At 43.3% G+C, this 26,573-nt stretch overlaps 1 protein-coding gene across 1 annotated transcript in view; it reads left to right on the plus strand.

Moving 5' to 3' along the window:
* LOC126480950 (WD repeat-containing protein 47) overlaps nt 1-26,573 on the plus strand; it is a 702,106-nt gene that overhangs the window by 373 nt on the left and 675,160 nt on the right. The gene's annotated exons all lie outside the window — the stretch shown is intronic.

Consider the following 26,573-nt stretch of genomic DNA (forward strand, 5'->3'; position numbering starts at 1 on the left):
AGTGATAGTTGTCTTCTCGGAATCAGCGTAAATGAAGAATAACCGGTACCGATTGTGTAGTTTCTCACTGTATGAAACCAGCTATTTTCTCTGATTTGTAACTGCCGAACCTGTGGAAGCAAAGAGCCTATTTGAAAATGCCTTTGGCTTGGCTTTTGCAACCGTTTGATTAGAATAATTTGAAGTACGAACCGCAATACGTGATTAACACCGAACAACAATTAACGCGCTTAAATTTTAAATGAAAACTATTGCATTAAAGGTATTTTATACAATGAGACTTCTAACAATGCAGTTTGCATTTCATTTTACGTACCACTGCCTTTTTTTCTTTTTTGTGTCACTCCTAATTAGTGTGAACAGCGTTCCAAAAGGCACTGTATTTTGGAGACACTTTCGTAGAGTTAGAAGGGACGTCTTAATCATGTGTGCTGGTCTTCTATTGCTGATACACTATATGCACTGTTTGTGATTATAGGTAGCTAACACAGGTTTAATGTCAGTTCTCCATTTTTGATGTTTATGCATAACATTCTTTACTGAATATCTGAGAGATGGATTATCGTAAAAAAAAAAAAAAAAACCCATAGCTGAACCGTAAAATGATATATTGAGTTTTAAACCGTACTATGAAATTAAAGCACAGACTACTATACACCAAAATGCAAAGTTGTCTCAATATTTTCCATTTTTTTGTGTTTGGAGACAAAAATGTGCACAAATATCTATCTGAATTTATTTTCTAAGACTCAGTTTTCTTGTCTTTTAGTGCTAGTTGTGGAATATCTCGGTCTCTCGATAACAATCAGCGTCACTCATGACAACCCTGAATTGTTGAAGTTTACGGTACTCGCTCCTTTTTGGGGCCAAGTGCTCTTTAGAGAGCAGAATGCATAGATGTGTGTTCAAGCAGATGGGAATAATTTGGTTACACTGACTAAAGGATTCTTCTAAGAAATACCAAACTTAGGTAACCTGAAGATGCCTAAAAAGGCGAAACGCGTAGTTAAAAAATAAAAAAGTAAAATTGCAACCAAGATAACCAATACTATAATTTGGTTTGATATCCATGCTTTTCTCAGTGGCTCACTTGGTCCCTTTTTGACCTTTTTTCATACTCAGAAACATACCGATGTTTCTGCTGCTGCTGCTGCTGCTGCTGCTGCGAAACAACCATGTTTAAATCATGCATACAGTGGCGTGTTCGCTGTAATGAAAAACTACTACTGTGACGATTGTCGGCCGACGTCAAGTAAAATGAAATTGTTGGATAAAATCAAATGGCATACGTTTAATCTTGCTGTATCTGCTTGCCCGCTACTCCCAGCGCCTGTTTTATGTTACCATGTTCGCCCATGTAATGCCTAGTTACTTATTGCTAGATACCTTTTACAAATGTTCGTTAACCTGTCTTGGAACGTATCTCCACCCCCACCCTTACTCGTATCTCCTATTGATAAAGATTTTGCATATACTTCCTACTGTTACCTCTCAGTTTCGTGATTGACCAATAATTTTTTATCATTCCGTGGCACTCTATTTCACGTGCTTAAAGTTTATTAAAATAGGTTTTCCCATAGAGCAAGATTGCATAGTGGCCATCACACTTGACTCATCTTCAGAAGGATCAGGGATCACATCCCTGGCCGGCTATCTAGATTTGAGGAACTCTTCGACAACGAGACGGTAAATCTCCCAGTTTTCTCGCGGTTCGCGTTTCGTTTTATACTACACACTGCAGTTATATATAATCTTCAGTGTCATGCCATTATTTTTATAGCAGTTCGTACGTTTTCTTTAGAATGTTTACCTCACAAGCACAACCTGATTCTGATGTCTCACTAGCTCCAGTCGGCCTTACTTCCTAAATAACCATATTTTTTCACATTTTCTAATGCCGCAGCCAAACTTTTTTTTTTAAGAACGGCGCTATGTCCCTTTTGTAGTACTCTTCGCGCATCTGTCAGTGTTAAAATGACCAATAATCCTACTTAAAGAGCGGAGGGCAGTGTATATGCGTAGTAGCAAGGGGTTTTCCTTTCTAGTCGTCACAGTCTGATCCCGGCCGAAATGCCGATTAACCTCTACAAACTTTGTGATAAGTGAGGCATTCGTTAGGAAACTTTCCTTTTGTTCAAAAATGGCTCTGAGCACTAAGGGACTTAACAGCTATGGTCATCAGTCCCCTAGAACTTAGAACTACTTAAACCTAACTAACCTAAGGACATCACAGAACACCCAGTCATCACGAGGCAGAGAAAATCCCTGACCCCGCCGGGAATCGAACCCGGGAACCAGGGCGTGGGAAGCGAGAACGCTACCGCACGACCACGAGCTGCGGACTTCCCGTTTGTTATCAAGAAAGCTTTAACACGTGTGTGTCGACGTTTTGATGTGTTCTGTAATAACGTTACGCTGCTCTCAAACAGAGTTCCGTAACGGTGGCCGAGCTTTCGTACACTCTCGTCGTTGAACTCGCCCGCCAGCGACCTTAATCATGACTGGACGTCTGTCACGATAGCCGACATGCCAAGTTGTTTGTTGACCTTGCCCTTCGTAGCTGTTTCTCAATTTTCTTTGAAGTTTTGCTGTTCACTGCTGAATATTGTTGTGCCTCGTTAGACAGATAGATACAAGGGTCACCTAAATTTATAGAAACGACCAGCAATGGTTGCGTTTGAGAAGTGACGTCACTATTTTAATTAATTTATAGTTAGTTGTACATTTAAAACAGTAGCAGCTCACAAATTGGCTGATTCTACTAATTAGATAGAGCGTTTACGAAACTAATTTTGTGACAAAATGGAAATTTCGCTTGTTTCATTGGTGTGCAGAATTTCATCGTGATCGTAATTCCATCAGCGATATATTTCGTGAAGTTCGACCAAAGTGGATTGCAGTTTAAAAAAATAAGGACGCTGTGCGTACGCCTGCCATCACGTCAGTTGCCGATCCCGGGCAAGGACTTCGAAAACCCCTGACGTATGAGTCAAATCGAATTACTTTCCCGGACCCACACGGCCTGTTGATGACTTTTTCGAAAGCGGTACGGGGCATTCGATTGTCGGCGGCTTCTAATTGTTCCCAGTCAAGAAGTATGGAAAATATGTACGTAGGAGAGCGACTAAGCGTGCTTGCCATTGGCATTCTAATATAAAAAGATTCATTTAGTGAATTTAAACTATGATTTATTAAAACCGATTTTCAGTCAGTTGAGTATCTCTAGACAAAAAAGGTCTGGGATTGCCCCGACCAGTTGATAAATAAATAAAAATAAACCGGACACCCTCAAAACTGGGACAAATTCGGGGAAACACGGAGGTATGTCAGCTCTACCTATGCGCAAAATGTCTGAATAGGATGGACATTCAACAATCCGCGAGATTTATTTATTTTTCATCCTTGGATCACTTTTGGTACTACACTACTTGCCATTAAAATTGTTACACCAAGAAGAAATGATGATGATAAACGGGTATTCATCGGACAAATATACTAGAACTGACATGTGATTACATTTTCACGCAATTTGGGTGCGTAGATCCTGAGAAATCAGTACCCAGAACAACCACGTCTGGCTGTAATAACGGCCTTGATACGCCTGGGCATTGAGTCAAACAGAGCTTGAGTTTGGATGGCGTGTACAGGTACAGCGGCCCATCCAGCTTCAACACGATACCACAGTTCATCAAGTGTAGTGACTGGAGTATTGGGACGAGCCAGTTGCTCGGCCACCATTGACCAGACGTTTTCAATTGGTAAGAGATCTGGAGAATGTGCTGGCCAGGGCAGCAGTCGAACATTTTCTGTATCCAGACAGGCCCGTACAGGACCTGCAACATGCGGTCGTGCATTACCCTGCTGAAATGTAGGGTTTCGCAGGGATCGAATGAAGGGTAGAGCCACGGGTCGTAACACATCTGAAATGTAACGTCCACAGTTCAAAGTGCTGTCAATGCGAACAAGAGGTGACCGAGACGTGTAACCAATGGCACCCCATACCATCACGCCGGGTGATACGCCAGTAAGGCGATGACGAATATACGCTTCCAATGTGCGTTCACCGCGATGTCGCCAAACACGGATTCGACCATCATGATGCTGTAAACAGAACCTGGATTCATCCGAAAAAATGACGTTTTGCCATTCGTGCACCCAGGTTCGTCGTTGAGTACACCATCGCAGGCGCTCCTGTCTGTGATGCAGCGTCAAGGGTAACCGCAGCCATGATCTCCGAGCAGATAGCCCATGCTGCTGCGGCAAACTTCGTAGAACTGTTCGTGCAGATGGTTGTTGTCTTGCAAACGTCCCCATCTCTTGACTCAGGGATCGAGACGTGGCTGCACGATCCGTTACAGCCATGCGGATAAGATGCCTGTCATCTCGACTGCTAGTGATACGAGGCCGTTGGGATCGAGCACGGCGTTCCGTATTACCCTCCTGAATCCACCGATTCCATATTCTGCTAACAGTCATTGGATCTCGACCAACGTGAACAGCAATGTCGCGATACGACAAACCGCAATCGCGATAGGCTACAATTCGACCTTTATCAAAGTCGGAAACGTGATGGTACGCATTTCTCCTCTTTACACGAGGCGTCACAACAACGTTTCACCAGGCAACGCCGGTCAGCTGCTGTTTGTGTATGAGAAATCGGTTGGAAACGTTCCTCAGGTCAGCACGTAGGTGTCGCCACCGACGCCATCCTTGTGTGAATGCTCTGAAAAGCTAATCATTTTCATATCACGGCATCTTCTTCCTATCGGTTAAATTTCGCGTCTGTAGCACGTCATGTTCATGGTGTGGCAAATTTAATGGCCAGTACTGCATATTGGATACTTCATGATATACATGGATGTGTTACAAAGTATCTGGTACTTGCATAAAAGCAAAGATATATAGGCCTACAATTTTTCAGACATTTATAAAAGAGTTTAAGAGTCTACACAATGCAAATAAAATTACTTAGCCATATCGAATACTTCGGTATGTGCCGTTTTGCACGAACGTTTAGCGCTGAAAAATATCTTTTCCAACTGGATTCCGCACAATTTGACCGAAACTCAGACCTGTGTCTGTTGGTGTAAGGACGTACTCAAATAGTATGTTCGAGAAAATGCAGAATCCGTATGCAATATTGTAACAGAAGGCGAAACTTGGATGTGTTTGTACAAGCCGGAAACTAAACAGCAATCAACTTTTTTGGTGTTTCGAGATGAACCGAAGCCAGCAACAGCGGTTTATTCGCGAAGCATCTCCAAGAAATGGTCGCGACCATTGCTATCTAGGATCGATGATAAGTCAGAAGTGCTGAACGGTATACAGCAATTTGGTTGCCAGGTCTTCGATGAAATCAGAATAAAACTAAAACTTGGCATCATTGTTGGTCGTGATAATGCCAGCTGTGACACAGCAAGTTACGTAATTGATTATTTTACAGAAAAAAATGTGATTAATGTCTCATTGACCTATTTATCTGAACTAATTTTTGTTGCTTTGTCTAAAAAAAATGAGCGAATAATGACTTTCTTCGTCTCAAGAACCCGCGAATCCTTCCAAAACAATGTTTTTGATGTACCAATACTAAACTGGAAAAAGTTATTTCGGTATTAGGTTGAAATATAAATTACAAATAATCTAAATTGGAACGATCACATAGATAATATTGTTGGTAGAGCAAACCAAAGACTGCGATTCATTGGCAGAACACTTAGAAGGCGCAACACGTCTACCAAAGAGACTGCTTACACTACGCTTGTCCGCCCTTTTCTGGAGTATTGATGTGCGATGTGGGATCCGCATCAGGTGGGACTGACGGATGACATCGAAAAAGTACAAAGAAGGGCAGCTCGTTTTGTATTATCTTGGAATAGGGGAGTTAGTGTCACAGACATGATATGTGAATTGGAGTGGAAATCATTAAAACAAAGGCGATTTTCGTTGCGACAGGATCTTCTCATGAAATTTCAATCACCAGTTTTTTCCTCCGATTGCGAAAACATTCTGTTGGCACCCACCCACATAGGGAGAAATGATAATCACGATAAAATAAGAGAAATCAGGACTCGCACAGAAAAATGTAAGTGCTCGTTTTCCCGCGTGCCGTTCGAGAGTGGAACGGTAGAGAGACAGGATGCCTCTGCCAGGCATTATTGTGAATAGCAGAGTAATCACGTAGATATAAATGTAGAACGTTACAGAGGTGCATGAATTTTAAGGTGGAAAATATTTGAGAAACAAAACAAGTTTTTCTTTCAGTGTTCTAAAGGCGGGTCTCTCCAGATATACTTTGCATACCATAGATCGATAGCGAGAACCTCAAGGACATATAACATGTCACGAACACGAAAAATACATTTTACGAAAGAACGGATATATGCTAATGTTCCTCGCACATCTCCTAAGTGAAAGGATCGTAAAGGATGTGGAATAAGTCTACGTTGTGAAACATATGTTCATTTAAAAATTAATATCTGTTTCCACAACCCTGTAAATGTACATACATCGAACTAAAACTACGTCTTCCCTGTATTCGAGAAAATTGTCATACCTCCGATGCCCCTGCGGGCTCGCTTTCTTGCATGAGTTCGTGTGTGGTGCCGACGGGTCCCGAGCTATTGCAGCCTAGGCTGCATTTCATTCGCCGTCGTTGCTCCTTCCCTGCTGCCCCCTCCTACCCCTCTCTCTGTTTTCTTGACCTGGCTGTCCCCTTGGTTTCCTGAATTCCTTGCGATTTTGTTCCACTTGCCCTTTCGTCCTTCCTTTTTGTCGTTTTTGTTTCTCCTTTGAGTTTAATCTCCACTTCTAAATTTTCTCTCCGTAGTGTGAGCCATTTGGGGAAGAACTCCCTCCATACCGTCTACAGCGTGGATTCCTCTCTCCCTTCCCTCCTCCTTCCTTGCCACAGCCCTCCTCTGTCCCGCTAGGTCACCTGCAGGTGTAGGCAGTCCGTTTGGTGGGTCTGTTTTGTACCCATCTGGCTGAGCCCCGTGACAATACAGGGATCACACTTCTGACACCTCATCTATTGCTTCCCCATGTGTGCCCAGGAGTGGTTACTTTTCATTCTGGAGCGTTGGAGCTCCCGGCAACAGCCACCGTGACACGCAGTTATTGTTACGGCTGGGTGGCTCCCTTGGGGAGAGCTTCGGATCAGAGTGGCTGGTGTCAGAGCGGATGCTTTGCTTATGAAACGTATCAAACTCCAAAAATTTGGCCGTTATTCTATGATCATCTCTTCGGTTGGTAAGGGATCATTGAATGCTGCTTCTTATGACCCTGTAGCCTTCCTTTCCCTGGCTGCGCACTGGGAGGAGGATCAGGGTCTCCTGGACTCGCATTCGGGAGGACGACGGTTCAATCTCGCGTCTAGCCATCCTGATTTAGGTTTTCCATGATTTCCCTAAATCGCTCCAGGCGAATGCCGGGATGGTTACTTTGAAAGGGCACGGCCGACTTCCTTCCCCATCCTGCCTTAATCTGATGAGACCAATGACCTCGCTGTTTGGTCTTCTCCTCCAAACAACCCAACCCCAACCAGGCTCTCCGGCTTGGGGCAAAAGTCTTTCCCACTACCTGGTCTGTGCTAGTATAGACGAGGACACATTCACCACCACAAAGCCATTAATTTTTGTGGAAAATATCGAAGACAAATGTGGCGAAGTGGAGTGTGTATTAAGATGCGGTGGTGTCCTTGTTGATCAAAACTACTTCTTCTGCCCAGTCTGCAGCTCTTTGAGCTTGTAATAATCTTGGCGACGTTCCGGTGTCCGTTACATCTCAACAGTTTTCAAATATGGTTCATGGAGTCATTTTGCATAGGGACCTCATTGTTGAAACTGATGGGGAACTCTGGGTCAGTCTAAAACAATGGGGCGTTCATTGTGTTCTGCGTGTGCAGAATGATTGTAAGGACAATCGCACAGTTATTGGCGCCTTTATTCTGGCTTTTGTGGGAGATACCCCCGTGTAGAAGCTCAAGGTTATGTGTTATCGGTGTTGTGAAGATGTATGTCTTGCCGTCCATGAGGTGCTTTCGGTGTGCGCATATCTTCCTGATGTATGGCGGACCATCTGTATGGTGAATGTGGACACCCACTCCATGAGGGGTGCCTCTGTGCTCCATCACCCATGTGTGTTAATTGTCACATACATCACTCTCCGCACTCACCAGATTGCCCAGCTTACAAGAAAGAAAAGAAGTACAGGAGTATAAGTCCGTTAAACATTCATCTTACACTGAGGCTCGTCAGAAATATGACCGACTTCACCCCTTGTAAGTGACTTCTACTTTTGCTTCCGTTATGCCCTTTCTCCCTCTTCTCTCTTCCTTACCCCAGTCCCATCCCCCCTCCTCTACCCCTCACCTGCAGTTCCCGCACCCTCCCCTCAGGTGCCGCTCCTACTCCCCTGGCAAAGAGCGACGGGGCTCCCTTGCAGACTCTTCCCTACAACATCTCTCAGGTCGAAAGCCTGCTGCCACAACATGGCCACAGGACGCAAAATCTGTGCGCCCTATGGTCGCCTGCTCTCTTTCAGTTCCAAATCTTGTAGAAGCCTGCGCTCCCTCTGTGCCCTGCACTCTGCAGGCTGTGGAAGAGGAGAAGACGAAGAAGAAGAAACAACGTAAGGCCCAGGACAAACCCATCCCTGCCCAGTTCCCCTGGACGTGCCATCTCCCCCCTTGCATCCTGAGTCTGACATTTTATTTATGGCTGTCACCCCATAATCGTTGGTGAAGGGTGGTGACCCAGTGGCGTGATTGGCTCCAGCTCGTTCGCCTCCCATTTGGATACCCACTCTGTTCAATGGAAGAACTGTAATGGATACTACCGTCACCTCCCAAAGTTGCAATCCCTTATTGCCCTTTATTCGGCTGCTTGTGTTGTTCTCCAGGAATCTCATTTTACTGACGCTCATTCAGCGACTCTGTGGGTTCTGTCCTTTCGGACTGAACTGGGTTGGTCCTCTGAGGGCTTCTAGTGGTGTTCACACATTAGTCTGTACAGATATTGTTAGCACATGGATCCCACTTTATACCACATTGGAAACAGTTGCCATCTGGGTTCACTTGGACGCTGTGGTCACGATTTGCAATCTCCGTCTTTCTCTTGACAGGCCACCTACGTCTGCTGCCCTAACTGCCGGCCGCGGTGGCCGTGCGGTTCTAGGCACTCCAGTCCGGAACCGCGTGACTGCTACGGTCGCAGGTTCGAATCCTGCCTCGGGCATGGATGTGTATGATGTCCTTAGGTTAGTTAGGTTAAAGTAGTTCTAAATTCTAGGAGACTGATGACCTCAGATGTTGAGTCTCATAGTGCTCAGAGCCATTTGAACCATTTTTTTGCTGCCCTAACTGCAGCCTCCACCTCCTTGGTGATGTGAATGCCCATCACCTTTTGTAGGGCAGTTCTTTCTGTATAGTCAGGGGTTCATAATTGACCAATTTTTTGCAGACCACGACCTGTGCCTTCTTAACGACGGTTCCCCTACTCATTTTAGTGCCGTGTGTGACACTTTCCTTGCTACTGATCTTTCGCTCTCTTCCCCCTCCCCTTCTTCCTTCCTTAAACTGGTCGCCACATGATGACCTCTGTGATAGTGACCACTTCCCTTTGATTCTCTTGTTCCCTTTCAACCTTCCGATGACCAGGTTACCCCATTGGGCTTTCCATCGTGCTGATTGGCCTCTACATACCTCCCAGTTCGTGTTTACACCTTCGACATGTCGTATAGATGTTCATGATCTGTCTGATAAGATAATAAGCACTGCCATTATTGCCATTCTTCACTTGACAGCCCCTGTTCGCCATCGGTTGGTTCTGCAGTGGAACATGGCTATTGCCACTGCTATCCGTTATCTTCATCACACCTTGCAACATTTTAAGGGAGATCTGCCCTCTGCTGGTCTTATTAACTTCAAACGTCTTCGCGCCAAAGCCTGTTACGTAATCAAACAGAGCAAGCGGGTGTGTTGAGAACACTTCAGTCTAGGTCCTTGTAACCCTTCATCATGGAAGTGGACTACACTCCACATCCTCAAAATTTGTCAGTGGCACTCTTCTATGTTGGGCCTTGCCCTTCCTGGTGCCTTTTTACAGCTCCATCAGCTCTCATGAAAAACCTGTGAAAAACCTCGTAAGTTTTACCCCTTGTCTGGCAGAATCCTACAATGGGGAACTTCTTCTGTCCCTCCCTTCATCCCACGATTCTGCTCCTGGCCCTGATTCTATCCATAACCAATTGCTTCAACACTTCAGTCCTCCACAACGACAATCTCTCCACCAGGTGTTTAACTGTATTTGGCTCCAAGATATATTCCCCTCTCAATGGAGGAACGTTACTGTGGTTTCTGTCATTAAGTCCAGCAAGGATCCATTGTCCCTTGATAGTTACCGGACAGTCTGTCTGACCAATGTCCCCTGCACGTTACTAGAACGAATGGTGGCTTGTCGGCTCTGTTGGCTCCTTGAACCTCGTGAGCTTTCATCTTCTTACCAATGTAGCTGTCAGGAAGGACTGTCTCTGATGGACATCTGTTTCGATTGGAAATGGCTATTCGATAGACCTTTTCTCATAATTGCCATCTTGTCGCAGTTTTCTTTGATCTCTGTAAGGCTTACGACATAGCTTGGCACCAACATTTCTTGGATATTCTTTTTGGCAACAAGCTTTCTCCATTGTTCCATCTGAAGGTTGACTGTTTTCGTAAACTCAATGTGCCTTTACTTCCTTGCCCACACCTCTTGGGGTGCAGATGGTTCAGCCCTAAAAGCTGAATTAAATCATCCATCTTTTAACCACATGAGCGTCTGGCAACACAGTCATTGCTCAAAGTAGCCTTTCTGCGGCTCCCAGTAGGGGGCACTAGGAGAGCCACCTTCCTCCAACACTGACCTTCTTGCTGTGCACACGTATTACCTGCTCCTGGCTGATAAACTTCGACGCCGCCGTGCGATTATCATCAGTCCCGTCTTGCAGCAGTGATTACCACCACCTTAAAATGTCGCAGCGCTGAAATATTGTGGGATTTACGCAGTACGATCCGGCAGCAAACCCGAAAAGTATATTTGCCACAATTTTCACCGTGTATACTTAACAAGAGTCCAGATTTGCGATTGTAACGGCCATTCTAAGCATTTATCACATAAGGCACAATGTCGTAGCGATCTTCCACTTCGTGAAACATAACCATGTTACAATAGAAGCCTGTCCTCTTCCACAAGTACTTGTAAACGGAACTTACTGTGTAGCCAAATGGGTGGTAGACTACCGATGTAAAGGTCCAGGATTCAATCCCCAATCAGTAAAAGGAATTTTCTGTCACTTATCGCTTCTTCCACCTGTGGTAATGGTATGTATATATGAAAACTGCCGAGTTCCCTGGTTTCGAGTCCACGTTAAACCCCGCCCCCCCCCCCCCCCCTTTAATCCAAAATACTGTAAACCATCTCTCAGACGACTACGATTTTTGTCTCGTGATATTTCACATAGAACTGCAATGTGAAATAGGGATTCTTCTGTGCGCCTTCGTATTGGATAGCAAGCTACACGCACCAGGGCTACACCTGCCAGAAATCTTGCATAGCTGATGCCTTTTTTGCCTTTAGATGTCGCACAGACATTCTAGCGTTGGCATGTCGCATTTCTGTTGAATATTACCGCCTCTCCGTGGTAGAGAAAACTGTACCAATGCAACGTGTTTTACTTGAAACATGTGGATGTTCAGGACAGACTCAGTAAATTCCCATAGGGAGACAATGAGGACAGCGATAATGACTCTGATTTTTGAAGTATTTAGTGATCAAGACATTAAATTTGAGCAGGAAACTGAAAGCGATGAAGATGTGAGAGGTGATGACAATGGAAGAGTTTACTTCAATCAGAATAGATGTTTTCACCGGAGAAAATAGCAGCTATTAACTAATGTCAGAGGAAGACAACTCATCGTCGTCATCTTGTCGGTGCCTGGACAGTGACATGGCGAAGAGTCTTTGAGTAAACCCTGCTGCTGTGGAGATACAGAATCTCTTTTGTACCCAAGATATTCTAGACAAATTCATTCTGTGGACAAATCCGAATATATATGAGCACAGTACGTTAAAAAACGCTTATCTTATCTACAAGATGCTGATGTCATTGAATTGAAGGCATTAATTGGACCATTAGAGCATTCAGCCATTTTCAGATCAGTGAACGAGTCGTTTACAGCTTGTTTACAACTGGTGGAATGGGAAGAGGCGTTACAGATGTAATTTTAGCAAATGAAGACTCTTTTTATTATTTGCATTATGATTTGACAATCCATACAATTGTGAAAAGAGAGAGAAAGGGTGGTAGTCAGTAGTTTCACAAATGTTTCTGCATTTCATTTAAAACGTTCAGCTTTGCTATCCTATAGATGCAACGGTGCGTCGATGAATGGTTGTACCTTTCAGTGGAAGGTGAAGGTTTAGAATGAACAAGAAAATAGGGATGTGAGGTAAGCTGCTCTGAACAACATAGTGAATGCAGTACCGTAAACACTCGTCGCAGCAGGAAAGGTTCATATGCCAACTAGCACTGTAGATGATGACGAGGAGATTGAAAGAATGTATGATGCGATAAAATAAGTAACTCATGTGGTTAACGGAGAGAAAAATTTTACTTGATGGGGGACTGAGATTCGATGCTTTGAAAAGGAAGATAATGAAAAATCGTAGGAGAATGTAGACCGTAGGAAGGAGTGAAAGAGGAAGCCATCTGATAGAATTTTGTGCGGAGCATGATTTAATTATGGATAACATTTAGTTTAAGAATCATGAAAGAAGATTGTTTTACGTGGAAGAGATTTAGAGACACTGGAAGGTTTCAGACTTATTATAGAGGGTGAAGAAAAATACGCGCACTCGGACATCGCAGCGCAATTCCTCACGTACTAGCAATACAAAAAGTCTCACGAAATTTCGCGCATATTTCGGGCAGGAAATAGACGACAAGATCGGCAATCTGGCAACACTATAATCACATGTAAGGTAAATACCTCTGTTTTCTGTGTACTCTGCCCCAGTGGCCCACCGAAATTATTTGCAAAGCATGGTGCTAGCCCCACTGGTGACGTAAGGCCTTAACTAAATGAATGGACATGAACACGGCAAGAATAATAGTTGGTATTAATCGATGGAACCACTGAGGGAGGGCACACAAAAAGCAAGTTTGAAATCTAGTAGATGCAGTGGTGCGAAACAATTTGTATCCACGACGTAAAAAAGGTTTCTTTAAAAGCTGAGTAATGAAAACGATTGTATTTCCATTTCTGTGTATGTAGTGCGTAACTGCAAATGTTTTGTAGAAGACCCACTGTAATCGCTGCATGACGATTTAAAAGCCAGATAGCGTACCACGCAGAATACTTTTAGCGAATTAAAAAACAAACAAGCCTCGATCCAGAATCGAACCCTCTACTTCCTGCATGCTTACCTAGAACACATCCACTGCACCAACTGGACAGCAGTACCACTATAGCCAGTCAGAGGTAGTTACTCTACATGTGATTGTAGTGTTGCCAGATTGCCAATATTTAATCCATTTACTGTCCGAAATATGCGGAGGACGAAATTTTTGTAACACACAATTTTTGTATTGCTACTATGTGATGAATCGTGCTGCAAAGTCAAATTACGCGAATTTTTCTTAACCCTGTATATCGGTAAGACACATATTTCGAAATTAGATGTTAAACTGCAGAACTTCTACAGGTGCAGATGCGGACTCTGACCATAGTTTGTTGATTACGAACCGCATATTAAAGCTGAGAAATTGCAGAAAGCTTAGGAAATTAAGGAGATGGAACTTGAATAAGTAGAAAGAACCAGAGGTCGTTGCGAGGTACAATGGAAGTATTATCCATAGTGGACCGAAATAGGGGACAAGAATACAGATGATGACGAATGGCTAGCTTCGAGAGATGAAATAGGGAAGACAGCAGAGGATCAAGTAGGTACAAAGACAAAAAATCGTTGGAGGAGATAACCTGGCCTTTGAGCGTCCATACACTCCCCACCACCACCCCAGAAATCCTTGGATATCACAGGAGACGTTAAGTCTAATTGATAAAAGGAGAAAATATAAAAATGCAGCAGGCGAAAGAGGATGCAGACATATAAAAATGAAATTGACAAGAAGTGAAAAGTGGCAAATCAGGAATGGCTGGAGGCATGTATAACTAGGGGAAAGGTAGGTAGTGCTAACAGGAATATTAAAGAGATCTTTGGAGAAAAGAAAAGCAGCTGTATGAATAACAAGAATTCAGATGGTAAACCAGTATTAAGCAAAGAAGAGAACGTAATGTGGAAAATACATAGGACGACTATATAAGGGAAATAAACTTGAAAGCAATGCAGTAGAGGAGGAAGATGAGGTGGATAAAGATGAGATAGAGGATATGATACTGTGGAGGGGCATTCGACAGAACACTGAGGGAACTGAGTCGCAGCAAGGCCCTTGTAGTGGATGACGTTCCCTCAGAAATACTGATGTCCTTGGGAAAGCCAGCCATGACAAAACTATTCCACCCAGTGTGCAGGAAGTATGAGGCGGGTGAAATACCCTAGACATGAGGAGGAATGTGATAGTTGCAGTTTCGAAGAAGGAAGATGCTGATAGATATTTTATAAACTACCAGTTTAGTAAGCCATGATTGCAGAAGAATCGGAAAACTGGTAAAACCAACCTCAGGGAAGATCAGTTTGTCTTCCAGAGAAATGTAGAAATACATGAGGCAATACTGAACCTACGACTATACTTAGAAGATAATTTAAAGAAAGGCAAACGTATGTAGCATTTGTAGACTGAGGAATAATTTGACAACGTTGACTGGAATACACTCCTTGAAACTCTGAAGCGAAATATTATTTACAACTTGTACAGATACCAGTCAGCTATTTGGGAGTCGAAGGGCTTGAAGGCGAAGCGGTGGTTGAGAAAGGAGTGAGACTGGGCTTTAGCCTGTCCCTGGTGTTATTCAGTTTATGTACTGAGCAAGCAGTAAAGTAAATCAAAGAAAAAATTTGGAGTAGAAACTAAAGTTCAGGGAGAGGGGGGAAAAAACTTTGAGGCTTGCCAATGACATTGTTATTCTGTCAGAGGTTGCAAAGAATTTGGAAAACAGTTGAATGGAATGGACAGTGTCTTGAAAGGAACACCAACAAAAGCAAAACAAGGGTAATTCAGTGGAATCGAATTAAATCGGGCGATGAGGGATTTAGATTAGGAAGTGCGACACTAAAAGCGGTACATGAGTTTTGCTATGTGGGATGTAGAATAACGAGGATAGTCGAACTAGAGAGGATATAAACTGTAGACTGGCAGTGAAAAGAAAAAGCGTTTTAGAATAAGAGTATTTGACAATGTCGAATATAGATCTAAGTATTATGAAGTCTTTTCAGAAAGTATTTATCTGGAATATAGCTGTCTATGGAAGTGTAACAAAATAGATCATGAAACTAGAGATGAGGTACTGAATAAGATTGGGGAGACGAAGAACTTTCTAACACTACTAACAGTGGGGCTCAGTTGACAGGACACATTCTAAGGCATTAAGGAATCGTCAGATGCAGGGAAGGGGGGGGGGGGGGGAGACGAAGACCAAGAGGCAAGTACAGTAAGCATGTCGGAATTGATGTGATTTTCAGTATTTATTCAGAGATGAGTAGTCTTGCGCGGATAGAGCAGCATGGAGAGCTGTATCAAACCAGTCTAAGGACTGAAGAAAGGAAAATGCTTAGCGTCATGTTTGAAGGCTGGATTGTGTGTTTACATGAGAAGCATTTATCGTAAAAATTGAGTTCCGCAGTGATGAGGTTTCCGCCTACTTATTTCAGTGATGGGAATCAGTGGTGCCACGATGGCAGATAGTGCTGTAAAGAACTGCTTGCTACAATACACGCCAAGAACAGTGTCGACAAAATTCTCAGTGGCCATGCGTACTCGAGGGTTATGAGAACTCATACATTGACTAAACTTCGCCTGGATAATTTGACTCTTAATGAGGCGTAGCTGAGAGAGAACGAGCAGAAATCAAGAGTGCTAAGTGAGAAGTAACTTCTCCGTTTTGCCAGAGAGGATGAAGCTGTCCAGATTGTTCGTGCTACATTCAAAACTGCATTGGAAAGGCTGGAAAGGGAAGGCCCTACCTCTGAACTCTGGGTGCAGTATTGTCAAATGATCGTACGGAAGATATCAGTTGAAGCAGAGAGGATGGGTGATTGGGAGCTTCATATGGATACAAGAAGTAAAATGCTCCCTTTCTTTCACTCAGTGGGTCAATGTTTTTACACTAAAAGTGCTCGTCTACAAGACACGAATAGCCTACAACACCGGATGCTCCCAAACAAATTTACTATTTTAACTGAAGAGGACTTCATGATTTGCAGATCTGGCACATTTGGGTGAATTCTGTCGACAGATTTAACTTTAGAGCAAGTTCTAATGAGGTCAATCAAGAGCCAGGGAGGATTAACACGTGGTTGTGATATATCCAGCAGCTTTCTCAGTGGACTGGAGGAATGATGTACATGCTAAACATCTGCAAAGGGCTAGAACGATTTTGGAACATTTCTTCTACAATATCAGAACAACACATCGATACAAGACAAGCGCCTCGATGGTATCAGAGTACTAGCTGCTTCTAGCGTTTCACATCTAGGGAGTGCGAACGACAAACGTTAATATAGTGATACCTCCTGTGAACCTGACAGCTCATTTCTATGTAAAGCGAACAGCCTCAAAAGGATTTTATACAACCTTTGCATGAATTAAATTCAATTATGGCTGTTTAAAAATACTTAACATCGCCTTTTAATGACTGACAGCCTTTTTTGCGCTTATGGAGAAGAGGAAGGTATGAACTATATGATATTAGGAAGTTCTCTCAAGGAACTGGGGAAGTCCACATTATCATCCACTGCAGACTCTAAGCCCTGCAAGCACAGTAACTTTTTTTCTTTTTGCAGCCGGCAACACGAGTTCACTTGAAAGAGCGGCCTTTGTGAAGGAGCAAAACCGGAACAAAGTAACACATTGCCTGAAAATGGGATTCTAATTGCAGAATACGTCGGAAAATCAATCAGAAACTTGAAGTGTAGCGTACACATTTAACTTCTTTTCAGAAAAGTTCACGATTGTCTGTATTCCTGATGCTTCCTGTGGCATCAAAAATTATCTAAATTGGAATCTCGGGCTGCGATGGACGACGCTTTCGCTACCTATGGAGAGTGTCTCGACCATAAGCACATCTCGTGCTCTATGAAGTCCCAACTTCAGCAACGTATGTTTAGTGATGCGCACATAGAGAACAGACTAGTGCAATCGTCTAAGATGCAAATGATGTTAACGCAGGCGCAAACAATTCAAAACTCCACAAACGATTTTTTCCGTTATACATTCCCCGCTGTTATGGTTACGCGATCATTCAATGGTACAGTATTCAAGTGCATAAATATCGCGAGTTTCTGCGAAGCCACTGCAGGCAACAGATCATAATTAATCGACATTGAGAAAAAAACTATTTAGATTTTTGTTGCCAGCGGGCTCTGAGAAGTGTCCGGCGCTAGATAAGTAATGACCACGTGTGAGCACGTCGATAAAAGAAAGGATGTATGTGGCAGTCTCACTTCTGGCAAACTCGACAAAGAAGTATCCTCAGAGACATTATTGATTTCCTGCAAAGTGTTGGAACACACAGATCACTCGGCAGTAGCTCGTTTTGCAAATGACAGACTTAATGTGCCATGGCTTGAGTTAATTCTAAAATAAAAATCTCTTGTTACGTATTCGGATTCTGCGACATACATGCTGAAGGCGGCATCTGGCCTGCCTATTCTAGCAGCATTTAATCGATTCTGCTTGCTGCCTGGTCCAGGCACTGCAACATATCGCTGCGAAGAGCATACAATAATTTTATATGCCAACAAAATGCTTCTCAAAGCCTCGCATCGTGTGTCGCTCTACAGGAAACCACTGCCGAACCTAGTGTCCTGCCTATTCAAGCAGCATTTAATCCATTCTGCTTGCTGCCTGGTCCAGGCACTGCAACATATCGCTGCGAAGAGCATACAATAATTTTATATGCCAACAAAATGTTTCTCAAAGCCTCGCATCGTGTGTCGCTCTACAGGAAACCACTGCCGAACTTAGTGTTGTCTCCCGAGAATGTCCTGACAATTTGGGGAACAGGAATTGAAGCCGTCAGTTTTGTAATGATCTTCAAGCCACGAAATCTGTCACTTACTCGTTTCCGCGAAAATGTTCAATTTCAGTACGAGGGGCACAAAAGGCTTTCACCGAACCAACAACCGGGAGTGCTTCCTGCTTCTTTGCCAGCAATATTGAAGAATTATAATCTGTTGGGTTGCCGTTGCAGAAATCGTTAGCAATTGAGCAAAGGATAGTGAGTAAGTTTGACACTATTTTGGCAAGAGATCCAGGCTACTCTACTTTTGCTACTATCTGCAATATCCATAGAGGGGAAGAGGAACACAATCCAGCAGGATCTTTCAAGGAGTATTTTATCTACTAAAATTTGCACCATCGACCTTCTTCCTCGTACAGAAACATTAGTTATGATCGGCAACTTTCTGCGAATTGGTTGAATTTGGGGAAATACCTGCGCTACAAAACGAAAGATAAAGTGGGGTACCTTAGAAATATTAGTGACGATGGACAGTGTAGCAGATGATACCGAAAATTTTCTTTTATTGTCGCAGTATACACTTTAAAAATTAAAAATAAGTATTATGATGTACTTTTCCTGCCAATAGAGTAATTCGAATTCAGTTGAAATTATTGTTTTATGTTAAATACACTGTCGGAGAAAATTGCAACACCGAGGAGTTATGCGACATAAACGAAATTTGATAGTCGTGTTTCTTCATTTGAAAGACGATATCTATTCATATTTCGCACCAGTCGCGTAAGAGTTGCGCTAGAAGCTCCACTATAAGGATGCATATCAGGTTTGTTTGAAAGACGTGCAGTAACGGTTGTGAGCGTTAGTTACTTTTGAGACTGGACGTAGTGAGTTGATGTTAGTCTGTAATGTCTCTAAGACGATAAAGACGCCGTTATCAGCACCTCGCCGAGTTTGAACCAAGCCGTGTAACAGGACTACGAGAAGCTGGCCATTTCTTATGTGAGATTGCAGAAACACTTGGCAGGAATGTAGCCACTGTACATGTTTGTTGGAAGCGATGGTCACGAGAATGTAAGGTCGGAAGAAGAACGGGTTCTGAACGGCTATGTGGCACTATCGAGAAGGAAGACCATCGTGTTCCGCATTCTACTCTGGCGCATCATGCTTCACCTGCAGCAGCACTTTGAGCAGCATTCGGCACCTCAGTAACACAACGAACTGTTGGAAATCTGTTGCTTTAAGGACAGCTCCGAGTCAGACGCCCTATAGCGTGCATTTCATTGACCCCAAACAACCGCATTTTGCGACTTCACTGGTGTCAAGCGAGAGCTCACTGGAGGGAAGGGTGGAGGTCTGTTGTGTTTTCTGATGAAAGCTGCTTCTGCCTCGGTGCCAGTGATAACCATGTGTTGTTAGAAGGAAGCCAGTTGAGGGCTTGCAACCAACCTCTCTGCGTGCTAGACACACTGGACTACACCGGAACTCCTGGTATGGGGAACGATCTCGTATGACAGCAGGAGACTCATGATTATCTCACAAAAACTGACTGAAAATTTGAACGTAAGTCTGGTGATACGATCTGTTGTGCTGCTATTCATGAACAGCATTCCATCAGTGTTTTACTACAGAATAACGCTCGCCAGCATACCGCTGCTGTAACCCAACATGTTCTATAGTGTGTCGACGTGTTACCACGGCCTGATCGATCACTAGATCTGTCTGCAATAGAACACACATGGGACATCATCGGACAATAACTCCAGCATCATCCACAAAAAGCATTGACTGTACCAGTATCGACTGACCAAGTGCAACAGGCATGGAACGCCATGAGATACCTGTTTTCCATGAAATTGATAGATTAAGGTTCTTTGATGTTGTGGGGAGGCTTCAGTGTTGACAGCCACAAGGATTTTGTCATTGTCCATGGTCGCCTTATCACCAGGCATTACGTCAGACGGATCCTGTGGAGCATTTGGTAGTTGCTGTATATAGTGGCGGCCCTGAATTCCTTTTAATGCCAGCATCCATGTGGCAGGCGTCTGTGGGGATGTCATGTGAAACATGGACATTGGTGTAATGGAATGGTGAGTCCCGACAGAAGCTCCATTGTGCATATGTGGGACATGCTTGACACATGTGTTCATGATCGTCCTGTTCCACCACAGCTCTCCAAGAAATCTCTTGGGCTTTATCTTTGAAGAATGGAGGCGGATAGCACAGAGTGACCTCCGTAGACTTACACAGAGCGTGTCACTTAGGTGTCAGGCAGTGATAAACGCTCACGGAGGACATACATGTTACAGAAGTTGTCAGAGTCCAATGAAAAGCACACAGGATGACGGAATGAATGACTGTTTCCATTCTGTTTAGGACATCTTGTGGTCGTTACAGTTTTTTTTTTTTTTTTATGTAAGCGATCAAGGATGTAGTGGTGTTTTGTCATGTACTTAATTTGTGTTAAAATAAAGGTGTAATTTGCTAACATACCCAGTCCTCAATTATTGCTCAGTGGAGTATGGCAGGCGCCCAAAGTCGTGTTCCTCTAATTCTTTTGAGCGGTGGATGTGGTGTGAATCCACTAAAACTTGCATCGCAAATATTGAAGAAATGCAAAGCGCTACTGATGTGTGGTTTTCACGGAAAGGATGGTAGTCAGGGGCTCGTACTGTTAGCCAATCAACAGAATGTAATAATAAGTAGAAAGTAAATTTTTTGTGCGAACGTAAATACTTTTTTAATGAAACAATACTTGTTGAAAATTTTCACACTGACACATGTACAACACTTGTGGTAGCACACTCTAAAGAACAACATAAGTGCATACACCAGTTATGTGGATTCTGACAAGTAACGAGACAACTCTAAGACAGGCAGCAGCAATACACGGTGCCAGTCTGGTATGGAACGACTGCTGCACACATGCTAGCATTTCGGGGCAGATGTCCGAGCAGGATGCAATAATATGTCGTTACGTATCAAAGGATGTAATTGGAATGTCCTTGTAGACAGCATATTTCAGCTTTCCTCACAGAAATGAGTCTACAGGTGTCAAATGCGGGGGATGGGCCGGCCAAGGTACAGGTCCACAGCGACCAGTCCAACGATATGGAAACAATTCGTGAAGACATGCTATAGTACTTCGTGCACTATGGGCTGAATAGCCATCATTTTGGTACTACAGGTTCCTCCTAGTCTCCAGAGGAACGTCTTCTGGCATCCGTGGAAGATGACCGGTTAGGAGGCTGTGATACTTGTGCACGTTGAGTGTACTGTCTATGAAAAACGTGCCTATGAGCTGACGGTTCACCGTCCCACACCACACGTTTACACTCCATGAACGCTGATGTTCCACTTGACGAAGCCATTGGGGATTATCAACAGACCGCAGGCCGTTGTGGCCGAGCGGTTCTAGGCGCTTCAGTCGGGAACCGCGCTGCTGCTACGGTCGCAGGTTCGAATCCCGCCTCGGGCATGGATGTTTGTGACGTCCTTAGGTTAGTTAGGTTTAAGTAGTTCTAAGTCCAGGGGACTGATAATTTCAGATGTTAAGTTCCATAGTGCTCAGAGCTATTTGAACCATTTGTCAACAGACCAGTAGTGCATGTTTCGGCCATAGCATCGTTATTCCAAATGTCATCCTCTACTCTGTCTTTGTGTAAATCGTAGTTTCGCGAACGTAGTTTTTCCTCGGCCTTCATTCCTACATTTTCTATGTTTGATTTAATTGTTAGCTGATTTCCACTACAAGTGGCAGTTTTTATTAAACTACATTGTTAGCATTTTCGTCCTACACACAGTTATCACCTCGTTACCCTCTTTCTGTTCACTGGTACATCAAACAGTGTTATCCATAACCAGAAACGTTGGCTCCGTTCCCGAAATGTTGCGTGGAATGTAGGATTATCATCCAGTTATTGAAGCGTGTGGATAGAAATCCGGCGTCAAGATTGCAATTTTTGTGTGATTATCGGTTTCGGCTCATTGCCGAGCCATCTTCAGAATAAAATATGTAAGGATTGTCACACACTGAACAACATTTTAGATTGATCTGAAGATGGCTCGGCAATGAGCAGAAGCTGGTAATCAATAAAGAAAAGTTGCTATCTTGACGTACGGTTTATATACACACGTTTTAAATAAACAGATCGCGTATCTCATCGTTGGCAATGATAAAGAATAACATCCAGTTATTGCTCCTCTTGTGGTACATATGGGATAGCGATATGCAAATGGCGGTACGCGTACAAAAGGTATATAAGGGCCGTGCATTGGCAGAGCTGTCATTTATACTCGGGTAATTCTTGTGAAAAGGTTTCCAACGTGATTGTGCCTGCACGACGAGAATTAACAGACTTTGGACACGGAATGGTAGTTGGAGCTAGACGCGTGGCACATTCCAGATCGGAAATCGTTAGGGAATTCAATTTTCCGAGATCCGCAGTGTCAGGAGCGTGCCGAGAATACCCAGTTTCAGGCATTACGTCTCACCACGGACGACACAGTTGCCGATGGCCTCCATCTATCGACCGAGTGCAACAGCGTTTACGTAGACTTCCAGTGCTACCAGACAAGCAACGCTGCATGAAATAACCGCAGAAATGACGTACGACGAACGCATGCGCTAGGACAGAGTGGCGTAATTTGACGCTAACGGGCTATGGCATTACACACCGATGCGAGTACTTTTGCTAGCAGTAAGACATTGCCTGCAGCGCCTCTCCTGGGCTCGTGACCGTATCGTTTGGACCCTAGACGATTGGAGGAAAATCGTGGCCTTGTCAGATAGGTCCCGATTTAAGTTGGTAAGAACTGATGGTAGAGTTCTTGTGTGCGCAGACCCCAAGAAAATATGGAGCCAAGTTGTCAGCAAGGCACTGTGGAACCTGGTGGTGGCTCCATAATGGTGGGGGCTTTGTTTACATGGAATGGACTACGTCCTATGGACGTCTGTCTACTTGGAGACCATTTGCAACCATTCATGTACATCATGTTCCAAAATTCCGATGGAGTTTTTGTGGATGACAATGCTCCATGTCATCGGGCCATAATTGTTCGCGATTCAGGACAATTCTTGCGAACGGTTTGGCCCCCTAGATCGCCTGACGTGAATTTATGGGACATAATCGAGAGGTCACTTCGTACACAAAATCCTGCACCGACAACACTTTCGCAATTATGGACGGCTCAATATTTCTGTAGGAGACTTCCAACGACATGTTGAGTCCATGCCATGTCGAGATGCTGCACTATGCCGGGCAAAAGTTGGTCCGACATGATATTATGAGGTAACCCATGACTTTTGTTGCCTCAGTGTACATATTAGTTGTAAGTCGCGTAAGGAAGGATTATTTCCTTCTATAAGCCAAGCTCGAATTGCCTCCCTAATGAGTTGGCCGTAGACAGTGTATTAAACCTCGGTACTCGTTCCTCTGTCCTTCGACTGAACCTGTGGCAACAGAGACGGAAATGTGGATGTAAAAACTGACCAAATGTAAGAGTAACATCATGTAAATGGTAGTCGTTCAAATAAACACTGAAACGTCGGATTACACTGTCGGACACTTAAATTGAAAGATCTCATCCTAAGATTGAGAAAGGAAGCTGCGATATAACGCATGCTGATGCATGAGGGAATTTGCCAGTTCATGGTGATTGTAACGTAATAACTTTAGTGTCGCATATTGTTAAGCAGTTTCATTTGTGCTTTGATTGGAGGATCCCTTTTTACATTAGTTGTCCGAGAATTAATTGTAATCTGTAACAGCTTGGTATTACATGTCAAGTGTCCACCATAAAGTCACCAGTTGCTATTTGTGCTGTTTTTGCAAAAAAATATTTTCAGCTTTATTTTTATATTGGATAGGTGGAATTTGCCCAAATTAAGTTTGCTCATGGTATGTTTTATACGACGTCAAGCTTCACTGCTGTGTGACGAGACTGTGAGGTCAGCCGCAGGCTTACTGACTCTCTGCTGGAAACGCTGATTATTCTTCTTGCTCTCGTATCGCTGCCAGTAAATATCCTTGAAATTAACATCATAGCATCCATCAATCAGGTATATAAAATTTCAAACCAGAGATTTCATTTGTAATGAGCAGGTCGGTGTGGCCGAGCGGTTCAAGGCGCTTCAGTCTGGAACCGCGCGACCGCTACTGTCGCAGGTTGGACCCTGCCTCAGGCATGGATGTGTCCTTAGGTTAGTTAGGTTTAAGTAGTTCTAAGTTCTTGGGGACTGATGATCTCAAATGTTGAGTCCCATAGTACTCAGAGCCATTTGAACCATTTGTAATGAGAAGTGAAATGACATTTTGCATTGACACTAGATTTCATATGAAACACTCCATGAGAAATCAAGTGTTCGTACTGACTACATCCGCACAAAAAAAAAAAAAACTCTGCAGAAATACCAAAAGCCGGCCAGACTGGCCGAGCGGTTGTAGGCGCTACAGTCTGGAGCCGCGCGACTGCTACGGTCGCAGGTTCGAATCCTGCCTCGGCCATAGATGTGTGTGATGTCTTTAGGTTAGTTAGGTTTAAGTAGTTCTAAGTTCTAGGGGACTGGTGACCTGAGATGTTAAGTCCCATAGTGCTCAGAGCCATTTTTGAAATACCAAAAGAAACTGCATCTGACGGTTCATTCATGGTCGCCCGATGTTGTGTATACGGGGTGAATCACCCAAAACTTACACTGCAGATATAGTGAAAATTGAAAGTGATATTGGTGTGCTGTATTCACAGAATATATTGGTAGTCAGGAGCTCGTATTTTTAGCCCGTCAACAGATTGTAGTAATACTTAGAAAGTGTTTTTTTTTAACAAGATACTTTTTTAAATGGAACAATGCCTATTGACATTAATAAACTAAAGGTGGAGTAAGTTAGAATGTCAGTGGTGTTTCTTGCTGAATTCTAGCGTGAGTCTTCTAATGAGATATTGTATTTTGAAAAGATTCTACACCGACAATTGGACAACACCTGTGCAAACGTGCCAACTTTTACGGTTTATACATAAAAAATCGCAGAACTTGCAGCATTTTACAGTTTTACGGATGGACGGTGTCATTTTACGACTTCGCGGAAAAAAGTGAATCGTTAACGTTCGATAATCACCCCACTTCCGCACAATCGATTGTTTGCGTGGGTCGAAGGCAAGTCTGCGGTAGTCAATAACACTTTCTTTGATATGGCCGGTATGATGTTTGTGTCGTTATTGGAATTGAATTTAAAACCGTGATAACAGTTCTTGCATGTGTCGACAGGCTCTGCTCCACAAATTCTTTGTTTCGCCCCGTTCGTTTGTTGTGATTTAACCAGCATTCTTTGACTATGCCTGAACTAATTACATTCGTTCCACGTGTGTGTGTATTTTTTACCATGTGCATATTTCTTGTTCACGAGGTTGGCGTCATGTTCATTTAATGGTTTAAGACTTTGTGTGCTTTGACATATTTCAATGAAGTGTTTGTTATAATTTTATGCGACTTTCAGTGATCCAGGTTCCTTTCGATACTTCAGTACATATCGAGACATTTGTTCTCGTACTTTTCATACGCTATATTCCTGTGTTGTAAAATTCATGAATTAATCCAATACAAAAGACATTTTTTGAATCATGTTCTGTTGATTTTCCGTGCATGCTAAAATCAAAAAAAGGGAGAAAAATTTGCCTTTTGCACGGTGTGAGGGTGTGATACTAATAATGCATATGGTGGAAGAACGACGTAAGTAATCATGAGAAGTGCCGTGAACACGTAAGTTATGCTAAATAGAAGAAAGATAATGAGAAAACCAACACCTTTATATCAAGTCTGGAAACGTTGACAGTGACGTAATTAGGGCCGAGTGTTTACTTGCTTTTTGGTGGAACACAATGTGCCATTACGTGCAGTTGATCACGCTGGTGCTGTATGTAAAATGTTACGCACGAAAACGATATATATATTGTAAGTAAAATGGCAAAAACTGTATCATCTGAAGTTGTTAAGTGCCTTCAGAACGCACCATTTTCTTTGGCAGCGGATGGAAGCAATGATACGAATGCCAAGTTGTATCCTGTTGTTATTAGATTCTATGACATTCAGCAGGAAAAAGTAGTCAGAACTATGTTATCCATACCAGAGTTAGACGGGTACTCGTCAGAGCGAAACGTAGATAACCTGATGTTATCGCAGCTGAACTCTCATAACATACCGATTGAAAACTTTGTGGCTTTCTGCTTCGACAATCCTTCCGTTGTGATAGGACACAAAAGTGGGGTTTGAGCATTCTGAAGGAAGTTCAACCAGGTATTGCCATCATTGGTTGCATTTGCCACCTGATTAATCTAGCAGTTGAAAAAGGTGGCCGAAGATTACCACGTAAAGTGGATCAGAGCGTTGTTGATATATTTTATTTCTTAG

Source organism: Schistocerca serialis, chromosome 5 (genome assembly GCF_023864345.2).
Source record: "Schistocerca serialis cubense isolate TAMUIC-IGC-003099 chromosome 5, iqSchSeri2.2, whole genome shotgun sequence".
NCBI classification, from domain to species: domain Eukaryota; kingdom Metazoa; phylum Arthropoda; class Insecta; order Orthoptera; family Acrididae; genus Schistocerca; species Schistocerca serialis.